Source organism: Tamandua tetradactyla, chromosome 6 (genome assembly GCF_023851605.1).
Source record: "Tamandua tetradactyla isolate mTamTet1 chromosome 6, mTamTet1.pri, whole genome shotgun sequence".
NCBI lineage: Eukaryota > Metazoa > Chordata > Mammalia > Pilosa > Myrmecophagidae > Tamandua > Tamandua tetradactyla.
In genome coordinates this window covers 5,654,781-5,668,256 of record NC_135332.1, presented here as the reverse complement: position 1 = coordinate 5,668,256, position 13,476 = coordinate 5,654,781, and the positions used below count along the sequence as shown (strand labels likewise).

Genomic DNA, 13,476 nt, shown 5'->3' with positions numbered 1-13,476 from the left:
ATTGAAATGCTAGTGATCAATGAAAGGGAGGGGTAAGGCGTATGGTATGTATGAATTTTTTTCTGTTGTCTTTTTACTTCTTTTTCTGAATTGATGCAAATGTTCTAAGAAATGATCATGATGATGAATATGCAACTATGTGATGATATTGTGAATTACTGATTATATATGTAGAATGGAATGATCATAAGGAATGTTTGCATTAGTTTTGTTGTTATATTTTTTAAAAAATTTAAAAATTAATAAAAAAAGAAGAAAAAAAAGATTCTTCAAAGGTTCCATGCATTAGGGTAATTTTCCAGAAACCTACAACCTCCAGATAGGCCCCTGGACCTGAAACCTAGAGGGCCCAGCCTCTCCAGAACATGAGATATTTCCATCTTCCTACCCCATAATAGTAACAGACCCTTCCAACATGAAAAAGTTAGAATGACCATAGTTCAAATACCCCTAAAGAGAGGGACAGAAAGATCAAAGGGGATGGTGGAGTTATACAGAGAAGGTAGGGTTTAACAAACACATATGATTGCTGAATCATGAAATTAATACTTCTTTTAGTCTCCAGTATCTTACAGCAGCTAGAAATAAAAACCTAAAATTGTGGAATTGTAACCTATACCAAACTCTGAAATCTGTTCTACAACTAATTATGTCCTGTGCTTTCAAATATATCACTTTTTTAAATATATGTTATTTTTCACAAAAAAAGAAAAGTCAATTTTGATGAAAAAAAAAAAAAAACAAACTTAAACTTTCTTTTCTCTTACCCCAGGACACTACCTCAAATGCACAGCTGTGCTACAGGATAAAACATACAACTTATCTTCTATTCGGCATCAACTAGCTAATACTTAAGTATGCACAGGACTAACTTTAAAATTGATATAAAAGTACTTCAATTCATGAAAGAAAATAAAACTTAGAAGTAACATGCCTAGTCTATGCAGGCTTAAACTTCAGTTACCTAGTAAATTTTGAATTGGCTCCCATTAAGTGGTAGATAGAATACTTTACATTTGGCTTAGTAACCAACAAAGTTAAGCTATATTATTAGGCTTGTAGCTTGACAGTGCAATGTTTATGTGCATGTAAAGTGCCAGTTGTATATACAAACTAATAAGTAACTTTAAAATCTGTTTCGAAGCAGCGCAGATGACATCTTGAGTTAACAATTGAATGTTCAATCCTGCGGGATCCAACTGGCTTGAGGGTCTCCCCTCTCCAAAGCCAAGAATGCTGCAGGTTTGGCTATAGCAGAGTCACCTACAGCCAACCCGCTTGCAAAAACCAAACACAGACAAGAGCTTCCATAAAAATCCTACTAACCTTTTGTCTTAAATATCCTCTCTCTACATGACTCCACTAGTATTATTAACAGCACTAGTTTTGAGGTAGCTACACAGTTTCAAAGATGCCATCAAATATTCCAGTTGGGGTACTTCGTGGTGTAGCTGGTTCCCACGTTTCTGAGAAGGAAAAAAAAATCAGCACAATAAGATTACATCTGCACTTCATTCAGAAGTCAGCATCCAAGGTAAAAGAACTTTCTGTTGAATTTGACATCACTCCCATCCTCTGATACTTGGCCACTCTTTTCTCAAATAAGTTGGTCTTCCCTCTGAGCAAAATATTCTCCATAAAGTCAAACGGATTCTCTACTCTGAAAATCTTGCTGAAACCCGGTTCCAGCATAAGTCTGTCTGCCACGAATTCAATGCACTGCTTCATGTAAGTGCAATTAATTCCACTCAGTTTCCCAGGAAAAGCCTCCGTCAGGAACTCACGTTCTGGTCTTACAGCATTGATAATTCTTTCTTATACTCTCTGTTCTGAAGGTTGATGAAGCAAGTGTTTGAACACGAGGCAGGCAGAGCCACAGTGTAAACCCTCATCACTGCTAGTAAGTTCACCGGAAAATGTGAGGCCAGGCATCAGTTTTTATTTCTTGAGCCAGATGAGCGATGCGAAAGAGCCAGAAAAGAAGATGCTTCTACTGTTGCAGACGCTGGTAGGCATTCCCCAGAGGTGGCTTCTTTGTCCTCAATCCAACGCAAGGCGCAATTCTGCCTTCTTCTTTAAGCCAGGCATTGTTGTAATTGCACTGAAGCGAAAATCCATTTCTTTGGAATCTTTACTTAAGCGTCAATAAGGAGACTACACATTTCGGACGAGGCATGTTTTCCAAGGCAATTTGGAAGCCACAGAACCAGAGGGTTTCTGTAATCTGAATTTCTTGGCTAAATCTCTCCATCAGGTTTTCATTTACTATGCCACGCTACGTGCTGCAAAGAAAGCCAGAAGTGACACAAAACCTCTCTCTCCGGGTTTCAGGGCTTCCCAGGGCTGAATGGCCTTGGCAAGCTCCACCTCCTCAGCTGTCCAAAAGGAAGCCTCAGCTTTCTTACACATCTGCCAGACGTCCTATGTTGGATGGGAAAAGTGACAAAGCCGAGGGAATTTCCCTCGGGAGTGGTGCATCCTGCGCGCTGGGGGGGGCAGGTCCTGCAAGGCTCGGCGGACTCCTGGAAGGTCTTCCGGGGCGGCCTTGCCCGCCAGATCGCGGGTGCAGGTGAGGGCGGTGGGCATGCGCTCCGGTCCGCCGGGTGGAGCCCCCAGGGCTCGGGCCGGGCCGGGGCTGGTGGGCGGGACACGCACGGGGCGCGCGGCACCAGCCGGATGTTTCCTTATGGTGTGACTGTGAGAATCTAGGAAAAAGAGAGGTATTTCCACTGTGATTATACATCAGAATCACCTAGGGAGCTTTTAAAAAATATATTTGAACCCTTATCCCAGGCCTAGTCTGGCAGTGGGGCTCAGACAAGCATATTTAAAAGTAATTAATTAATTGAAAAGTGCAGGTGGCTTCTGATGGTCACCCCTGGTAATAACCACTATTAAATTTGTCAGAGAGCTGCCTGCCTGGACTGTATCGCTTTGACAGAACTTCTTTCCGCCCAATTGCTTCTAATAAATTTCTTTGAGGTATTATGCTATCTCAATGTTCATTGAAAGATATTATGAAACTCCTTGTTCATTTAGCCATAAAAATGTTCTTGAAGACATGCTTTGCTATGTTATACCACGCCCTTGTGTGAGGAAGCAGGGGAGAAATTTCTCTCAGATTTAAATGCCAGGAATAGTTGTGCTTCTCTTGAATGAGTGGTCTTTTATTATATCTCATTTATTCATTCATAAACACTTTGAGCACCTAGGTCCTTTGGACTCTAAGTGCTGGGGAGGTAGCAATTAACAAAACAGACAGGGTCCTTCAAGGGTTGGGCAGGTGGAGACAGGTAGGAAGCAGGAAACTCATGAACAAGATAATTCAGATAGTGACAGTATTGGGGAGGAAATAAACAGTATGACGTGGAATTGCGTCTTTACACACATGTTCAGCAAGACCTCTGAGGAAGGGAATTTCAGTTGAGACTGAATGATCCAAAGGAGCCATCTGAGGGCAGGTCTGGGGTGGGTACTGAGGGCAGCGAGAACAGCAAGTGGTAAGGCCGGGAGGAAGGAAAAGGCACAGAAAGAGCCAGATGAGCTGGAGTAGAGTGAGCCAAGGACCAGTCAGGGGTCATATCTCTTAGAGCCGTGGGGCCATATTAAGACATGTAGAAGCCACTGAGGCAGAAGGGGATGGTTTAAGCAGGGAAGGGACGTAATCTTATTTTGAAAATATCACTGTGGAGAATGGATGTGGCCAAAACAGCATGGTTTGGCATAAAGATAAATATATTGATCAATGGAACTGAATTGAGAGTTCAGAAATAGACCCTCAGGTCTATGGTCAATTGATCTTTTTTTTTTTAATTTTTTTGCACGAGCAGGCACTGGGAATTGAACCCGGGCCTCTGGCATGGCAGGCGAGAACCAATTGATTTTTGACAAGGCCCCCAAATCCACTGAACTGGGACAGAATAGTCTCTTCAGTAAATAGGCCTGGGAGAACTGGATATCCATGTCCAAAGGAATGAAAGACAACCCCCTACCTCATACTCTATACAAAAGTTAACTCGAAATGGATAAAAGACCTAAATAAAAGAGCCATTAAAACTCCTAGAAGAAAATGTAGGGAAACATCTTCAAGACCCAGTGATAGGAGGTAGCTTCTTAGACCTTACACCCAAAACACAAGAATGAAAGAAAAGAAAATTAGATACATGGGAACTCCTCAAGATTGAACATATCTGTGCTTCAAAGGACTTTGTCAAAAAAGGCAACTAACTCTATGGGGAAGAATATTTGGAAACCATATATCTGATGAGGTGTGATATCCAGTATATATAAAGAAATCCTACAGTTCAATGACAAACAACCCAATTAAAAATTAGGCAAAAGATCTGAAGAGAGATTTTTCCAAAGAGGAAATACAAATGGCTAAAATTTGTTCACCTTCATTACCTGTAAGGGAAATACAAATCAAAACCACAATAAAATATATCTCATGCCTAAACGAATGCTATTAAACAAACAGGAAACCACAATTATTGGAGAGGATGTGGAGAAATAGGAACACTTATTCACTGCTGGTAGGAATATAAAATGGTACAGTCATTGTGGAAGACACTTTGGCTGTTCCTCAGGAATCTAAATATTGATGCTATGATGGTTAGGTTCTGGAGTCATGTTGGCCAGATGATGGTGCCCAGTTGACTGGTCAAGCAAGCACTGGCCTAACCATTACTGCAAGGATATTTCGTGGCTGGTTAATAAACCAGAAGGCTGGGGTATTAAATCATCACTCAGTTGATTGCATCTGTGGCTAATTACGTCCAGATCAACTAAGGGTATATCTTCCACAAACGAGAGAATCCAATCAGTTGGATTTGATCCACTCAGTGTAAGGGTTTCAAGGGAGAAGAGAGGACTTTCACTCTTCAGCCAGTGAGCCTGTCCTGTGGAGTTCATTGAGACTTTTCATCGGGCCTCACAGCCTGCCCTATGGATTTTGGACTCATGCATCCCCACGGTTGCATGAGGCACTTTTATAAATCTCATATTTACAGATACTTCCTGTTGGTTCTTTTTCTCTAGAGAATCCTGACTAATACCATTGCCATATGACCCGGCAATTCTGCTACTTGGTATCTATCCAGAAGATATGAAATCAGGGACACAAACAGATGTTTGCACACTGGTGTTCACAGCGACATTGTTCACAATTGCCAAAAGGTAGAAATAATCCAAGAGCCCATGAACATATGCGTGGATAAACAAAATGTGGTATACACAAACGATGGATGTTATGCAGCAGTAAGAAGGAATGAGGTCCTGAAGCATGTGACAACATGTATGAAACTTGAGGACATAATATTGAGTGAAATAAGCTGGACACAAAAGGACAGATATTGTATGACCAATATGAGCTAACTAGAACATGTAAACTCAGAATCTTAAAATATAGAATGTAGGGTACCTAAAGATAGACAGAAGCTAGAGATGGGGGAGCGATTACCTAATATGAACAGAATTGTTAACAAGGTTGAACTTAACTGTTTGGAAATGGATAGAGGTGGTAGTATCTTGTTATTGGAATTATAAGTAATCGTTTCGTATTGTAGGTGAATTTGATTGAAAGTGATTGTTTAAAGTCATGTATGTAAATAAATTCTTGCGTGAACTACTACAAATGTAAAAAAAAATAGAAATAAAGGGGTATAAGGGAAAGCATAGCTACTGCAAAATATGGACTAGAGTTAGCAGCAATATTTTAATATTCTTTCATCAACAGTAACAAATTTACTACACCAATACTATGGGTCAGCAATAAGAGGGAATAAAGGGTGTGGGAGGATTTGGGTTTATTTTTTATTCTTATTTCAGTTCTGGAATAATGAAAATGTTCTAAAATTAATCATGGGGATGCAAGCACAACTCTGTGATGATACTGTAAGCCAATGATTTTATAGTTTAGATGTTTTGTGTGGTGTGTGACTATATCACAATAAAATTGAAAAAATGCATATCACAGTCAGTGGATGGGCAATGAATAATTTGGGGATATTTGACATTTTCCTTTTTAATAAATGCCCATGAATGAGAAAAAATACCATACTGTGTTTGAAATTGTTTGCACTCCAGAAATTGTTTGAAATTGTTATGTGCCCCAGAAAAGCCTGGTCTTTCTAATCCTGATTCAATATTTTGGTTGGAAACTTTGATTGGATTGTTTCCATGGAGATGTGACACACCAGTTGTGGGTGCAACCTCTTGATTAGTTGGACAATGACTGTGTCCATTCAAGCCAGGTCTTGATTAGTTTACTGGAGTCCTTTAAAAGTGAACACATTTTGAAGGAAGCTCAGATGCTTGGAGAACAGCAGTTGCTTGGAAGCCGACACAGAGAGAGATGTTTGGAGATGCAGAAAGGAAATGCCCCCAGGGAAGCTGTTTGAAAACAGAAGCCAGAGGACCAGCAGACGCCAGCCGTGTGCCTTCCCAGCTGGCAGAGGGGTTCCGGATCCATCAGCCTTTCTTGAGTCAAGGTTACTTTCCCTGGATGCCATAGTTTGGACGTTTTTATGGCCTTAGACTGTAAACTTGTAACTTAATAAGTTCCCTTTTTAAATGCTGCTCCATTTCTGGTATATTTTTATTCTGGCAGCATTTAGCAAACCAATATCTGCAAAATACCAAATCTGCAAAATAAAAATAAATAATAATAATAATAATAAAGTCTAAAAAAAAAGATCACTGTGGAAAATGGATTAGAAAAAAATAGAAGGGAAGCAAGGAGACCTTTTAAGAGACTATGGCAATAGCCCAGGTGATGGGGTCAGGCAAGGGAGGTAGCAATACTGCTCCTAGGCCTGGCAAGAGGAGCCCCTGCCCTGGGCCCTGCCTTTTAGAGGATTCCATTCTGGCCCTTCTCTAGCTATCCCTGTCCTCATGGGATGTCTGAAGTGCCAAGGAGACAAGCCTGGAACCCATGTGTCAGCCCTCTTCTAGACCATATTTTAGGTAACTTGGATTCCAAATTTCTTGCCAAACAATCCAAAGTGCACTTCCAAAACCTATTCCAAGACCTCTTCTCTGAGTTTATCATCTAATGTGTGTGCAAGGCTTTGGGGTACAGGACAGAGAGGCTGGGCTGAAAAGAGAAAGGGCAGGCAGAGGGCCAGCTCTTCCATCTTCCACTTTCTGGTGGAGAAATCTGAGCAGTCTAAGACTCTAAAGCCCAACCTGACCTTTCAGGTTATTATGAAAATATATTGTTCAAGGTAAGAGCACTGAATATGTTTTATTTCAATCTGTTAGTTTATTTAAAACTGAATATTTAGACAAATGATATGTGGTTCTCTATTTCATACTCTTGTCTCTCAAATGTTAGGGGTTAGCCTCAGTGGTGGTGGTGGAGATGGAGAGAAGCAGATATATTCAAGACAATTTAGAGATTGAGTTGGCAGGACATGCTGATGGATTTAGATGTGAGGAATGAGAGACGAGAGGAGTTGATGTCTTCTATATAAGCAACTTGGTATTTTGGTGATATCATTTTTTACGATGTGGGAAATTGCGGAGAGCTGGGTTTGGGGAGTGGGAATCATTTTGGCCATTAAGGCTGTAAGCAGTTGGATATACAATTTTGGAACTCCATGGAGAGATCAAAACTGAGATCGATTTTTTTAATCTCTGGACGAATAAATGGAATTTAAGGCCAAGGACTAGATAACATCATGTACGGAAAGAATAAATAGAAAAGAGAAGAGTGCCAGGTTATACATTGCTGCCTTTGCATTGGCTGTTGAAAAGCTCAGTACCAAATTCATTGCCTGTGTCACATAGAGGATCACACCGCATGTATTTTGTGTGGCAGTCTCAATCCTGATTTCATCTTAACTTTTTCTACCACTTTCTTCTATACTTGATTCCATTTGCTGTTTGGTAAAAGTATGCATTTTTTTTTTAGCATTAGATCATTGTTGAATATGATGGGGTATATGTGCAAATGTCAAAAAATTTATCTGCAAAACAATTATTACTTCCAAAAATTTAGGATGCTGGATGCCAGACAAGGATCCTAAAATATATAATAGTAAAAATTATTTTTTCTATCATCTTTTGAATTCCTACTATATAGGAATAGCCTATGTGTGTATTTAGCTATGTCTGACACATTTTACACTTTAGTTCATAATCGTTCAGTTATAAGTATATCTTAGTTTCTTTTATCATTGCCTGTTAATTCATAAGTTATATGTTATTTGGTTCCCAAATACATGAAAATTTTAAAGCTCTCCTTTAGTTATATTTTTTACTGTTATTACATTACAGCATAATCTATATGATATTGATCCCCTGAAGTTTATTGAGGCTGCTTTATGGTCTAATATGTCATCTGATTTTGTAAATTATCTGTATGTACTCAAAAATAACATGTTAAATTTTTAGGGTTTAGGGTTCCAACTAATCAATAGCTCAGGATTATTCACTGTATTGTTCAGATCTTTTATATCTTTCCTTTGTCTGCTTGATCTATCCGATCATAAGTAGAATATTTTTAAATCTCCAACTACAGTAGTTAATTATTTTCTCCCTGCAGTTCAGTCAATTGGTATATTTTGAGGTTCACATATATTTGGAAGGGATATGTCTTGCTTTGTTCCTTTTCCCAGCAATGATTTTTCTTTTTCCATTATGACAATTTTGCCTTAACTTCTATTTTGTCAGATATTAAGATTGCTACCCCAGTTTTCTTTTACTCGTATTTGAGTACCACATTTTGTTGTTGTTCTAAGTATGTCTCTTATAGACAGCATATTGTTGGATCATGTTATTTTGATCCAGTCTGAGAATCTGTCTTTAAATTAGTAGGTTTAACCCATTTATATTTATTGCAATTACTGATAGATTAAGATTTAATTCTGCCATTTTGTCATATATTTCCCTTTTTAACTACCTTCATTACTTCTCCATCTCCCTTCTTTCCTTCTTTTATTGGATAAATTACATTTTCTTCCCTGGCTTAAAACTTGAGTATACTATGCTTGTTCTTTTGGTGGTTATCTTTAGTTTAAGACCCACGTTTATTTACCCTATCATTTGCTTAAATTCATCAATTTGTATTTATTCCTCCAAAAGGACAAATACTTTAGAATACTTCCATATTCTTTTGGTCTTCTCTCCAAAGACCTGAATCATGTGTGGATATAGGATAGAATTTGTTTTCTTTTCTTTGGTTCTTACTCATCCTCCTTTTTTAACATCCAGTAATATAAAATTAGCAAGATAGATGATCACCCTTATTTTCCATGTCTTTTGCACTATCTCTTAGATTTGTTTCTTTGATTATTTGAGTACATCTTCCAAAAGTATTTTCAGTATGGCTATGTATATCATAATTTCTGAGGCTTTGTATACCTGAGAATATTTTTATTATGCCCTCACTTCTGAATGGCAGTTTAGCTGGATATAAAATTATGGGTCAAAGTTATTTTACTTCAAACTTTAAACCATTACCTTATAGTCTTGTTGCATCTAGTGGTGATGATGAGAAGTTTATATATGTCAGTCTTATTCTTATTCCTTTGTAGATGATTTTCTTTCACTTTGGTGGAGTTCAGATTTTTTTTTTTTAATTCAATATTCTACAATACAACCTCCAGGTATGAGTTCTTTTTTTTCTTTTCGGAACTCTCTGAATTCTTTTTGTTTGAGTGTTTCTCAGTTTATTTATTCTTCAGCTATATCCATCCTACTTTCTATACTATTGTATGCTTTATTTTAACTTTCCCCAATATTTCCTTTTTAATGATTTTTTTTGTGTTTTTAATGCTAAAATCTACCCAGTTATCCTTTAATATACTTATCATGCTTATTTAAAACTTTTAATCTATCTCCTCCAATAACTTCACTTTAGCTGGTACATATTGTCCAGTTTGTTTATTTTTTTTCTGTTGATGTAATTGTAATCCTCAAGCATCTGGTTTTTTTGACTTTGGGTTTACATACTGCTGGAAATATCAGTTACTGTGTTTGGTCATTTGTCTTGGGAAAGGATCAAGGGTAAGGCCCTCATCTATATTACTCCAGAGTAGCTCAGGAAAAAGAAAGAAACGAGTTCCCAGGCATCACAAAACCACTGTTGATCATTCCTCTGGCTATGTTTCACCTTTAAGTTCTTAGAAAGAAGTAGCATTCAGGAAAGGCAGTCTCCTTAGGTTGTAATCCACCAACCCTAGGAGGATCAGACATATAGGAGCAGAAGGACAAATGCTTTAGGGCAGGTGGTCAGACCACACATACTTGTAACCCCTCATCCCAGCAAGGTTTTTGTGATACTCTGGTGTTATCCTTCAGATACCTTATTTTCCTATTATATTGTTGGCCCTTTTCTTAATGATTTTTAGAAACCAAGTAAATATTATATATAACTTAGTATTTTATCTGAGATATGGGTCCAAAATATTTTCTAATAGTTCTTCTTTGACTTAGTTTATAATTTTTAAATTTAATTTTTAAAATATTCCATCTAATCAGACTTAACAATCCTTTATGCCTTATGGTTTGTGAGCCACACCTAGGAAAGCCTTCTGTACTTTAAGATTATTTAAAAATTACCCCTGTTTTATCCTAGCCCCTATGTGTCTTCATTTTCAGGTATTTTAATATTTGATCTATTGGGATTTATTTTGCTTTAAATAGTGAAGTGGGAGTCCAACATTTAAAATGTGGTTCTCAATATAATATATTGAATAATCCATCTTTTCTCCACTGATTTGAAATGCCATACATATCACATACTAAATTTTATACCATTTAGATCTATATCTGGCCTTTCTATGCTGTTCCATTGTTCTATTGTCTATTCATATACCAATATCAAACTTTTGAAATCATGCTAAATTTATAATGTTTCCAAACCTTATCCTTATATACTCATTTCTTTCTCTGGCTTATTTAAGTTTACCCATATGTCTCTTTGAATCCTTCACGCTTCGTCTGTATTCAATTTCTGTCTTCACGAATTTCATCTTTAATTTCTGGTACTTGGCTCAATCTTTCTCTTAAATTTTCTTTATATCACCCTCACGCTTGATTAGATATTTTGGCTAGTATGATATATATTGTGAGTTGTTCCTTTATACCAACTCATAAACCTTCCCTTTGGGGAAGTCAGACACCTAAAAATTTACGATTCCCTTGAAGCCAGGGTTACAGAAGTGAATATCTTTCACTAGTTAGATGCACATGAGTGGAATTTGCAAAATAGCTGGAGAAGAAGGTTGTGACTTCAAGGAAATGTCTGCAGGGCAAAGCTCTACATTCCACAATCTGGACTCCAGCTTCTGGACATGAGGCATTCGTGGCAGAGGCAACAACCATATCAGTAGCAGCGGTAGGTTTCTGGTCCCCAGATTGTAAGAAAATCTACAGATAAATTGTTAAAATTAATGAGATATTTTAGCAAGGTTACTGGACACAAAGTCAACAATAAAAATAGATTATATTCATATATCAACAACAAGAAATAAAAATACAACATTTTATAGCATCAAACTATTAAGTACCTAGGAATAAATTTAACAAAAGACATGTAGGATGTTTATGTAGAAAATGATAAGCCATTATTGAGGAAATTGAAGAGCTAATCAAATGGCAAAATATCCCGTGTTTATGGTTTAAACAACTCAAGACTGTAACAATTAAATTCTTGCCGCATTGATCTACAGACTCCATGGAATATCATTCAAAATCTCAACAGTTATGTTCTTTGTAGAATATGACAAGCTGACTCTAAAATTTATATGGAAATGCAAAGGGCTGAGAATAGCTAAGACACTCTTAAGAACAAGGTAAGGGTGGGGTAGGGAATGGGGAGTTAAGACCTGGGTTCAATTCCCGAACCATGCACTCCACCCCCCCCCGAAAAAAAAATTCAACAAATGGTGCTGCAATAACAGAATAGTCACATGGAAAAAGAATGAAATGTGACTCCCCACCATACAGCATACAAAAAACAAAACAAAACAACAAAAAACATAGACTGTATGGCACAAAGAATGAACTGTAACGTAAACTATGGACTATAATTAATAGTTTAATTATAATAATATTATTTCATTAAATGTAACAAAATTACCACACTAATACAAAGTATGTGGGAGGTATATGAGAGCTCTATATTTTTTGCATGATTTTTCTGTAAACCAGTAACTTCTGTAATTTAAAATAAAGTAACTAAATCATAATGGTAATGATTATAACTCATTGAAAAAAATAGGAATCCATATTGATATAAATACCAAAATGAGTAAATTGAAATCCGATAACGTTTCAGTTTAATGCTGCCAGATTGCAATATACCAGAAATGGATTGGTGTTTACAAAGGGGATTCATTAGGTTACAAATATACAGTTCTAAAGCCATGAAAATGTCCAAATTAAGGCACCCAGTAAGAGGATACTTTCTTGGAAGAGAGGCCGATTTTCTCTGTCTGGGTTTCTCCATCCCATGGGAAGGCACATGGCCATGTCTGCTGTCCTTCTCTCCCAATTTCTGGTTTCCAATGGTTTTCTCAGTTCTGATAAACTGATTTGAAATTATTATGTACACCAGAAAAGCCTTGCTCTTCTAATCCTGATTCGATATTGTGGTTTCTGGGAAGATATGACACACCCAATTGTGGGTGTGACCTTTTTGGTTAGATGGAAATGTGACTCCACCCATTCAAGGTGGATCTTGATTAGTTCACTAGAGTCCTTTAAAAGGGAAAATATTTTGGAGAAACCTCAGATGCAGATGCTTGGAGAACAGTTGCTTTAGAGTCAACAAACATGCAGACATTTGGAGATGTTTAGAGTGCCAACAGAGAGAGTGTAGGTGCCTAGACACAGACCTTTGGAGATGCAGATGTCACCATGTGCCTCCTCATAAGATGCTTAACAAGCTTGAACCAAGAGTTATGTCCCGGAGGTGCTAAGTGGAGGCCCACAGATTCGTAGAGAGGAAACCACTGGCATCAAAAGCTGGAAGCAATCAGAATCAGGACAAGGACCAGCAGAGGCCAGCCATGTGTCTTATCATGTTGCAGACATTGGCCTTCCTTGAGTCAAGGTATCTGTTTCAAACTAAGGATGCCTTAGTTTGGACATTTTTATAGCCTTAGAATGGTAAACTTGTAACTTAATAAATTCCATTTTTAAAAGCCTTTCCATTTCTGGTATATGGCATGTGGGCAGTGTTTAATGAACTAATACAGAAAGCTAATGCTAGTATATACTGCAGCATTAGGGGAATGAACATATTTTCCTACTTGCATTGGGGGCTTCTAGTTGTATTATGAAAGGCCTTTTATTATGTTACTGGACATGAAAATTTTGTCTAATTTCTTACTCAAATGTATGTTTACAGTTGCAGGACTAAAAACAGATGACATCAGACATTTTAAACAAAATAATGTACAAACTGACAAATTTTAAAAATGTTTTTGCATGAGGAAGAACAAAGGAATGTCATTACTGCAGGATGCT

At 37.5% G+C, this 13,476-nt stretch overlaps 1 protein-coding gene and 1 pseudogene across 1 annotated transcript in view; both read right to left on the bottom strand.

The window, feature by feature from the left end:
* Positions 1-1,508: 1,508 nt before the first annotated feature.
* On the bottom strand, positions 1,509-11,328 carry LOC143686549 (ribonucleoside-diphosphate reductase subunit M2 pseudogene; annotated as a pseudogene).
* Positions 10,884-13,476, bottom strand: part of MILR1 (mast cell immunoglobulin like receptor 1) — a 27,266-nt gene continuing 24,673 nt past the window's right edge. The window contains exon 9 of the mRNA XM_077163586.1: positions 10,884-11,373. The gene's annotated coding sequence lies outside the window, so the exon portion shown is untranslated. The remainder of the gene's footprint in view (positions 11,374-13,476) is intronic.